This window comes from Oryctolagus cuniculus, chromosome 13, assembly GCF_964237555.1.
Source record: "Oryctolagus cuniculus chromosome 13, mOryCun1.1, whole genome shotgun sequence".
NCBI classification, from domain to species: Eukaryota; Metazoa; Chordata; class Mammalia; order Lagomorpha; family Leporidae; genus Oryctolagus; species Oryctolagus cuniculus.
This window is the reverse complement of record NC_091444.1, coordinates 56,691,019-56,701,789: the sequence shown is the minus strand read 5'-3', so window position 1 is coordinate 56,701,789 and position 10,771 is coordinate 56,691,019. Positions and strand designations below refer to the sequence as shown.

Genomic DNA, 10,771 nt, shown 5'->3' with positions numbered 1-10,771 from the left:
GTTTCCACTATTTACGTGAAAGAAACACAAGTTGCAATATTATATATAATATGATAATATAAGATCTAGTATCAGATATATAGTAGAGCTCATTTTTCTTTACAGAAAACCCTATACTTGAGTATATTGCATAAATATAGAAAAAGTGAAAGATGCAAATAAAACAATTAATTTTGTTTACCTTTGTTTATTCTTGAAGCGAAAGCTTGTCTACTTTGTATCCTTCTAATATTGTTTATATTAAATGAATGCATGACATGGTTCATTACTGTCATAAAAGAGCATGACATATTTCTTTGGGAAGGATAAAGTCAAATAAGAAACTTGTGACAATTTTATTGTCGCCCACTCTGAGACTTTTTGCCAAGAAATGTTTAGAGTAAAACATTTACTCCCTTTCTACTAATAGAAACCTCTGAGATATGTGATATTATCATCTTTTTGTATGTTTCAAGCATGAATTATCCCCTGCATTTCCATCAGTATGTGATGCAAGCAGTTGCATTTAGGGTATTCCCTTTATAACCCTCTCTCTGCCATCCCACACCACCCAGATGACTCCACTAGCTTTCTGTGCCACGTGTAAGCAGATTTTAAATTAAATTTCTGTGTATATCTTGAGTCTGTCTCTACCTGTCTCTGACATAGTGGTCTAGTGGTTTGCAATTAAATGATCACATCCAGCAGTACTTTATAAATATGGGACAAAGTCTGAGTCACCTAATCTACTCTCATACAAATAACTCAAATAACTAAATTATAAAGGTTTCTTGTGTTGCCCCACTTTTACCTACCCCTGCTCTCTGAGGTAGAACTGTTGACTCTAAAACATGCAGGATTCCCATCCATCAACCCTCACCCTCTTCTCACTCTCTCCTCCACCCGACAACTCGCAGGCTTCCAGTGTGACCCTCATTAGTTGCTCTGACCTCACAGCATCCCTCATTTGTTCCCCAGAGTATTGCCTTAGATCTGTAGATCACTTTGATTACTTCCACATCTGGGATTCGTCGCATGCTTGTGTTAACCATGACCATGTGCAGAGTTACCCAGCAGGATTTAGGAGACACTCAGTCAGAAAAATCATCCCTACTAAGAACAGCATCTGGAGGAGATTATAAGAAGATACTTTCCATTGAGAATCCTTTGGAAATATATTTATGATATAGAGACAGACAGACACTAGCACACAGGCAGAAGCCCTTTCTCTCCTGAGGGCTGAGAAAGAGTGACACTTTTTCAGAAGATTCCTAAACTAATTATGCACCATAAATGCAAATGCCTGGCAAGTTCACAAATAAACAAGGGATTTTCTCACAAAGTCTTGTTTAGACGCAGGCGTCGTCTTCAATAGACATGTCTTCCTGGCCTTCTGTGATACCATGTGTTTGAACAAATAAAGATTCTATAAAAGGGAGAGGGGAAGTGGGCCACGTTTTTCTGTGTTGGATCATAGAACATCTCCCACTATTTTTTCCAAAGCTTTGGGTTTGGCAAAAGCCAAAATTGGCTTTGCCGGGCATTTTTTCCTTAATTTTTAAATCCATGTGCATTAAGGGAAATTTAATCCGTATGTTTCTGATTCATTTACACTTAACTCATCAAAATATTGTTTTGTTGGAGTCATTTGGCCTTCAACAAGACTTAGCAGCACACAAATACACACATACACACTTGCAGATCACACGAGTACATGTGCATACCTCTAGTTCTTTAGACCTAAGAGTCAGGTTGTCTCCCAAACTCACCTCAATGGTTGTCTTGACACACCATAGGTATTTAATTGCATTTAGGTGCACAATTACACTTAGTTTTTTTAAAAATTACTGTGCAATGACAAAACACAATTCTTGTGAGTATATTAGACATTAGCCACTTCAAGATTCCCCACATTGTTCTCCTCCATAGCCTTATCTATGTATATTTATACATCACTTGACATGATTGAATACTTTCATATCTATGGCTATGGAGAACAATGTAGGGAATCCTGAAATGGTTATTGTGGCTATGGGCAAGTGGCTCCTTCAAGGAACTAATGTTAGGCGGCTTACTTTCCTGTGTTCCTCCAATGTAGGATGCAATCAAAAATTGCATTACTTTTCCAAAGTGAAATATGATCAGTTTCGAGGAGAACATTGATGATGATGATGAAGATTTTGGGTAGACGTGAACAGTTCCAGGGAGACTGAGTTTGAGGGAAGTCAAGTAATGTGTATGAAGATGTAGAATTTGGAAAGTTTTTACTAAGGTTTTGCTTTTATCTTCCCAATTCCTGAACATGAAGAAATTATTTACTCACAGGCCCAGATCTTCATAAATCTTTTAGAAGAGCTCCTAAAATTAACAGTTGGAAACTATTAGAATATATTGCCAAGAGATGTAGTGGGATATTTGGGACCTCGTGAAAATATATCTCAAAGTATTCTAGGATCTCTGAAGGTGTGTGAAACTTTCATATAACATGTTTTTTAATGAACCTCATTCTCTTACATGACATATGAGAATCTGAGGTTGCAGTTAAGGGGGAAGAAGAGGGCTTAGCAGGTTTACTGAATGGAGGAATGACCCCTGCAAGTTTACTAAAGGCAATCACTAGAGATTTGGTGAGCTCAATTATGTTTTGTAAATCTACACTGGAAGCAACAGATTATTCGCAAAACCATGTCTGTAGCATCTTTTACAAAGGGATCTGCCTTCTTGTTGTTAACGTGACATCATTTGTTTTCCCTGCCTTCATAATCAAAGCGTTTCTCAGGGAAATGTCAATTGTTTAATTGTATTTTTCTAATTAGATAGCAGGTAGTCTTTTTTCTTGAAGCTGCTATTTTACCAATGAAAATTCTGTCAGACTCTGATAGAGTTTAGTTTTTTGAATGTTTAGTAAGTTTCTATAAGTATTCACTTTCTTTTTTTTTTTTGACAGGCAGAGTGGACAGTGAGAGAGAGACAGAGAGAAAGGTCTTCCTTTTGCCGCTGGTTCACCCTCCAATGGCCGCCGCTGCAGCCGGCGCACCGCGCTGATCCTGGCAGGAGCCAGGAGCCAGGTGCTTTTCCTGGTCTCCCATGGGGTGCAGGGCCCAAGCACCTGGGCCATCCTCCACTGCACTCCCTGGCCATAGCAGAGAGCTGGCCTGGAAGAGGGGCAACCGGGACAGAATCCGGCGCCCCAACCGGGACTAGAACCCGGTGTGCCGGCGCCGCAAGGTGGAGGATTAGCCTATTGAGCCACGGCGCCGGCTCTATAAGTATTCACTTTCAAATGACATTATGATATTACATTTTTGCTTAGGATTAAATATTATTTGTATTTCTTTTCTAAAACTTCAACAAATAGTACAACATGATGGCCTTTATAAAGGAATATATTTAATGGCCAATTAAACTAAATCAAATCTTATTCTGGAAAAAAAAGAATCTGGTAATGGTTTGATTTCACCAAATTATTTTGTATATTTTCATTTTCTTAAAAACATCCGATTTCCTGAATCTTAAGTTCTTCAATTTTTTCCTCCCTCTTAATTGAAACCACTATTTTCAAGAGAAATGCAATTAAAGAAAGATATTTTCTCACTCAGTACAGCTTGTACCATGTGCACTACACAGATTCTCTGTTGATATAAGTCACCTTATTTTTTGTGTGTGATATTTTTTTAAACCATAGAAATCCCCAAGTCTTAATTTTCTTAAAAACAAAGACAATAAAAGATTCAAAGCATTCCATTTAGATTTTCTGTCCTCCCACTTTCACTCATGCCCAAACTAGGACAGTTATGTCCACTCTCTCTGCACGCTGCATGTCCCCAGGCAGCCTGGCTCAGCAGCCAAACCTGTAATGCTTTTACTCTCCACCGTAAGTCTCTGCTTAACTCATGAAGACTGGTTCAAAGGGTCACACAAAACCTTTTGTTCTCATTGTTAGAACAATTCACTAATTATTTCTTCAAAAACAATTATAACATTAGCTGCTATTGATGGTGTTCTCTGCACTCTATGAAGCTGATAACATTTAATGCTCACCCTCTCACTGGCAAACACTGCAACTTTGTTGAATAAATGTAAAATAGATCTTTCTGTGTCTGGGTCCCCTTGTTTTTTTCACTGAATAATTTATTCATATTTTTGTGACAACGATTCTCTTGGTAGTGTTAGTTGGTCACCTGCTAGGTGTCAGGCACTGTTTCAGAGGCTGGAAAAAGAGTAGGAAACAGAACATAATTCTTTGGCCACATAGATCTTACATCCTGCTGAGAGTCAAAAGATTGACAGTCAAAAGATAAATGTTTATATCTATCCCTGATAGATTCCATAGGGAGAAATAAAACAGGATGAGACAGGAAAAAATGCAAAGCGTTGAGTATTTGAATAGAAGCATGAAGAGAATGAAGGGGTTGCTCATGCTGTTATCTGAGGGTTAATGTTCCAGACAGAAGAAACTGCACTACAACATCCTGAAACTGGAATATGACTTTGAGGAGAGGCAAAAAGACATAGAGAAAAGTGGGAAATGAGATTAGATGACACATGGACTTTTAGATGACGGGATGGAAAGATGGAGAGCTGTGAACAGGGTAAAGATGGCATGCCGTGGTATATTTGATGAAATCTGGTTGCTGGATGCAGAAAAGACTGAGGGGAATGAGGAGTTAGTCAGGGAGCCCATTAGATACTAATGCTATTTTTCTGGTGAGAGGAGCTGATGCTTGCACCAGAGGGTTGTATTGCAGGTGGTGATAAATAGTCAGATTCTGACTATATTTTGTAATCTGAGCCAATTTGGGAGATGTTGAAGTGTGTGGGCTGCGAGAGAAAGAAAGGAATCAAAGATGACTCCAAACGTTGGGATTGGAATGCTGGTGTTGTGGCTTATTGAGATGAAGAAGATTATAGAAGGGATTAGGCTGGGGTAAAAATTGTCAAGGTCACACAAGACCAGTCAAGGTTAGGACCTGACTTCACTGGTATTATTGGTAAAAATACATTAAATCACTTTTAGATACAAACAACTTGTTAGACACATAGATTGTGGAAAGAAGACAAAGTGCAGTGGGCAAGCTTCCTGTGATCTTTTTCTTATACATCAAAATAATGACCTAAAACAAAGAGGGGTCAGATGATGTGAGCATGAATGGGAGATGCTTCCTTGTTGAAGAAGCATTCTTGACCGCAGTACACTGGTTTCTGTAGCTCCATTCATACAGTGGCCGGCAAGAGTCTCATGTTTCATCACAGTCCAAGAGCTGATGAGAAATTGTCTCATGACAACCTCCTAGGGAAGTTAGGAAAGCAAGTAAGGGATGGTTTCATAGTTGCAATTTACATGTCTCCCGCCTTCCGGGGTTTGAGGAGAATGGTAAAGCATCTTTCAAAGCTCAGATTAACTGTGTCTTGAGCCATTGCTTATATGCCCAATTCTGTTACCTGAAAGGTCACCAGTGAAACATGATGTAGCAGTTGCCCTATGAGAGTCAAGAGCTTACATTTTGCATATGTTAGATATCTCTATGAATGGTTGAGACTGGGGAATAGGGCTGAGAGTGGGCATTGGCCAGGGGTTTATACAACTGAGAGTTCATTGGCATACACACTTTAAGTGAAAACCAGGAAACTTTGATGATTTGGCTCATCTAGGAATGAAATGAAGAAAATTGGAGTCTCAACTCAAGCTTAGTCACTAATTTTCATGTATTCAGTGACACATTTATTTTCCTTAACAAAAATATGAAGAATTTAGAAATCAGTTTTAAACTTGTTTGACTCTACATATTTTAAATGTCAAAATCAAAAACAGAGAAAAGAATTAAGAATCTACCAAAGGAGACATGAAGAGACATAAAGAAGCAAGTGTTAAGGATCTTTGTAAAAAGGAGGGAAAATTGAGTGGAGATATGAAGAATGCAGGTAAACCACCTGAAAGACTCAGACCATCTCATTTCACTGTACTATCATTTTAAAGGGGATAAAATTGAAAACAAAACTCAGGAATTTTTCACTTCGTCTTACGTATTTCAAAGTATATTTCTTCAACATTAATGAGGACAAATTTAGTTGTGGTTAGGGCTGCATACTTTAAGAATAAAGGCAAATCTTTGGCATTTTTGAGAGAATGAAAACCATTTCTTAAAAAATGCCAAAGAAGACAACACATCTAGAGAAATATATTTCCTATTTCCATTCCTCCCTCCCTCCTTGAAAATTATGTTCTGAGAGTGAAAACCTTCTTGCCCTGATGTTTTAAGTCCCGTTTCCCTTCTTAATTAAAAGTTAAGCAGTAATTAAAATCAAAAGTACCTTCTCTGCTCTAGCTCTTCTGAATAAGCACATAGACACAGAAAGTCCAGAGAGGTAGAATCACAAAATAAAGGATTCTAACCACAATCCTGCTTCATTCAATGTATCTAAGCTGTTATTTTGTTGTAAGAATGACTTTCTTCCTCCTAAGAGCCCCAGGTTGCTATGGTTATGTGTGAAAAACCCCAGTGGACATTTCTGAGTCCAGATGGTCAGTCCTAGATATCACCATTTCTTTGAAGCAGTATCACCTCTCATGCTGTTGCTTTTGCTGCCACGTGGCCTTGCTATTGAATCCATGTCTGGCAGCCTGGTGGAATCATTGCCTCCAGGCTTAGCTTTCAGGTAACCTAACTACAATGTCATGAAACTCAACTTTCCAGGAGTGCAGAGGTCCATATAGCTGGAAAAAATGAGCATAACTTGCTACTTCTTGCTAGCCATAGTTTCTCTACATGTTGAAGGATTATGAAGACTTCCCCAATCAGTATTAAATTACAGTTAAACAACATTATTCTCTGATCACAGATTAGGCTCCCAAATCTGGAGCTTCTAGTTACTTAACCCGTTTCAATACAGATTTCCAACCTTTGACCACAGGGTACCAACCTGGAGTCAGGTGGCTTCCCAGCACCCAGAGTGAGTCTTTGTTGTGAAATCACATCCAGACTTTGGGCAAGAGAGAAAAATCTGGTCCCAGTCCTGTCTACTTTGTATCCTGATATTTCTTTCAAAGGCAAGTGACCCATCTTTAGACAGCCAACGACTTCTGTAAGAAGTGAGAGTCCAGTTTTATGAACTCCTGGACATCCACCCCCAGCCTCCTCCTGCATGCCACACCCACCCCCTTCCTTGAGATCACACACACAAACAGGAAGTCATTTGTTCAATGGGTTTCTTTGTTTTGTTTTGTTTGTTTTTGTTTTTGAGTCGTGTTATTCCTAAAAGCCTTACTCATTTATACTAGGATTTCTGACTCAGACAAGGAATCTGGGAGGACTCTCCAGATGGGTTCTTAGATATCATGGGGATTCAGAGGAGTTTTTCCAGAAATTATAAACTACAAACTGAAGAGTGCCATAGGTCATTTAAAGTGACTCAGAACTCAACTGGTGAAGTAACTTAAGGTCTAGCTGTAGTAGTTTCCTGGGCTCCGTAATCTCTAGGTTTAAGATCTTTGAGCAGGAGCAAGTGTTGTGATGCAACAGATTAAGCTGCTGTTTGGGAGGCCTACATTCCTGGTCAAAGTGCCTAGGATAGAGCCCTATTGTTTTAAGTCCTATTTTCCTTCTTAATTAAAAGTTAGAGAGTAATTAAAATCAAAATACAGCTTTTCATTGTTCTGTGGTTGTCAAGCTTTCAATCCAGCTTCTTGCTAGTGCACACTCTAGGAGGCAAGGGATGATAACACAGGTGCTTGGGTTCCTGCTACCCACTTGAGAGACCTAGATGGAGTTCTTAGGTCCTGGATTTGATCTGACTCAGCTCAGGCTGTTGCACACATTTAGAAAATGAATTAGCAGATGGACGGTCTCTCTCTCTCGCTCATTCTCTCTCCCTGCTCATTTCACACAAACCAACCAAACTTGAAAAAAAATCTTAGAGGAGATTTCTGAGGTTCTGAGGGCTGGGCATATGTTGGAAGCACACCTAGATCATTGTGTCTATTTGACAACCACAGAACATTGAAACTAAGATGGAATGGGAGAGAGAAGGGCTGCAGATAATTCAGATGACAGCGATACATGTACTTTGCGAATTTGCTCTCTCACCAGAAAATGAGGATGGTGAGAGAATCAAAATTTCTTTGATTACCCTTCAAATTCTAATTTCCAGTGGAAATTCTGATGTTCTAAAGGGAAAAAAAGAAACAAACAAAACCAAAATAGGGCAAAGGAATTTGTGTGTCATTCTTGCCCAGGGGCTATGTGCGTCTTCTCTGTTTTGTTCCAATTTTAGCGTAAGCGCTGCTGAAGCAAGCAGTCTAATAGGATTGTCACACACACATGCCAACTGAACAATACAAACAACCGAGGGCTCTGTATTAAGGCCTTTAAAAACGTATTTTCCATCTTTCTGTGTAAATGACACTGTGACAATTTGGCAATTCAGAGAGGAAGGACTACTTTTACTTTCCCTCTGCCTGCCCAATAGTAGGAACAAAACAGTATGACGGGCAATTATGGCCTACTAAGAAAGCAAGAGACCTAGGACAGTGATTTGATTGAACTGACTTCTCTTTAAGAACTTGGGCATCTCAATAAGTCACTTAGCATCTCATCTTCTAGGAAATCAGTAATGTAATATTTATTTTACAAGGTTTACAGGAAGATAACAATGTTTGAAGCATTTTGTGTAACCCTTGCCATATAGTATCAAGTAACATAGCTATTGTAGCATTTACTATTAAGAAATATACATTTCCACAAACTCAGTCTCTTTCTCTGTCCCCATTTTTCTTGTGAAGTGATTGCCTAGAATCAAGTCCCTACACCCAACACCAATTAAGGTATCCAATCAAATTAAGAAATAATGAACTTCTGAATCACTTCCATGATTCCCATTCTTCTCCTTTTAGCCCAGTCCTACTGACCCTGGCAATTAAAAAGGTACCCTTGCTACTTCTACACAACACTTCCATCCTGATGAACAGATCTCCTTTAGGTACTGTAGAAATATTGTCTGGCCACTAGATGTCGGGCTTGTTAAACAGGTTTTACATTCATTCCCCAGGACTTGGAAATCACTTCTTTTTTTCTTTCCCTCTTTTAAAAAAACTTTCAGTGGTTTTGACAATGTTTCATGAGTGTCATGTTTCCACTGACTGAGAATGTGCCAATATGTGGATCAATTTTATTTGAGTCTGTGAATTTATGTTATATGGGCTTATGATTTGTCTTCTTCAAAGATAAAATGTTGAGGACAGATTCTGAGCCTGCAGCTATGTGATGGAACTGCTGACACACACTTGTCCATGGTGCCAGGTGATATTAAGAAGTAAAGACAACTTAAAAAGCCCTACGGAAAGTAAATGGTGACAAGAGAAGCCAGGCTTGGAGAATGGTCCAATGACAATGACAATCAAAACCTGGATTGCAAAGAAATCACCTCTAACGTTTTTTTATAAAACACTTCCAAGTTTATAGATTGGGATAAAAGGTATATTTTCCTTATTTAACAAGGATCCTGAAGCTGGACAATGAACATAGGCATTTGGAATCATGCAGGGGCTGGGTAAAGAACCAGTTCTAAGAGGACTTTTTACATAATTTCCTTACTTAGCAATTTTAGTGCCTTGTTTACAAAATCATGTAAGTGTTGTCTGAAAAACACGATAGAAATAAACCTTAATAGGATCTAAGAAAGGGTTATAATTGAAGAAATAAGAAAACAGGAAAACAACAGAAGAGAGACCTCTGGTTCAAGAACACACTTTGCTAAGGCACACAGAGGAAGAAAAATATATTTGATGAAATATATAGATTCTTAAGATCTAAAAAGGTATATACCAAGAAAATAAATAAATCTGATAGGAAATTATTCGATTGGTTTCTTCCTTACATATGTATAACTTAGCATACATTAGCTACATAAATATATTTAACATAAATGTATTCTTAATTTTAGACAGTCATAATCTTATAGTACAATTCAATGCTGACACAAAGTTGTCCTTTGCAAGGCAACATTATTCTGAATGGCACCCCAGTTCTCACAACACCAGAAAGCAGCCCGAGATGCCATCTTTCAGTTGCTTCAGGTATTCTGGTGTAGTAGCGCTAGACCCCATCCAGGACTCACAGGTGAACACTGCTTCCTTATTTTACCTTATTTCCTTATTTTACCTCCCTGAAACTGGAATGCATCTTGCAAACATTGACACTGCCTGTGTGTGTGGCCTTTGGTTGCCATTCCTGAATTAGGACTGGAAAACCTTTAATCATTTGGCCAACAGACCATTTATGGACTATTTGAGGAAAGAATGAGTCTTGATTATTATGTTAAAATCTTAGACTGACACATTCTGGTAAGATCAAGAAGAGGCTACAATCAGACTTAATACTGTGGTATGGTAGTAATAGTGAAAATAATGCACCATCTCTCAGAAATGCTGCCCACCATCTTCTTGATGACATCAGTCAAAACAGATGTTGGAAAGCCAAGGATATCAGTGGCTCTGGATTGCAAAGTGATTCTGTTTAATCAAATTCTGAATGACAAGAACAGTTTAGCATTCTTTTTCCAATTTCTCTGATATTTTCCTTTTTATTTATACAGAAGAATAAAATATAGCAAATCTTTGTCTAGAAATGTTCTTAAAATCTCTTTCAATAAGGTTGAAATGAGAATCTTTAGTGATAAAAAAGCACATCATTCATTTACTTGGCAATAGTTGGTTGAATTTGATGGTGATATATAATATAGCTGTGTATCTCATTGCTGCAGTGTCTTTGACATGATGAAGTATGGTCAGTGTCCC

At 38.3% G+C, this 10,771-nt stretch overlaps 1 non-coding gene across 1 annotated transcript; it reads right to left on the bottom strand.

The window, feature by feature from the left end:
• Positions 1-8,167: 8,167 nt before the first annotated feature.
• LOC127483616 (U6 spliceosomal RNA) lies at positions 8,168-8,272 on the bottom strand. Its single transcript, XR_007910056.1, has one exon. It is a non-coding gene; the product is annotated as a U6 spliceosomal RNA (small nuclear RNA).
• Between the last annotated feature and the right edge of the window lie 2,499 nt (positions 8,273-10,771).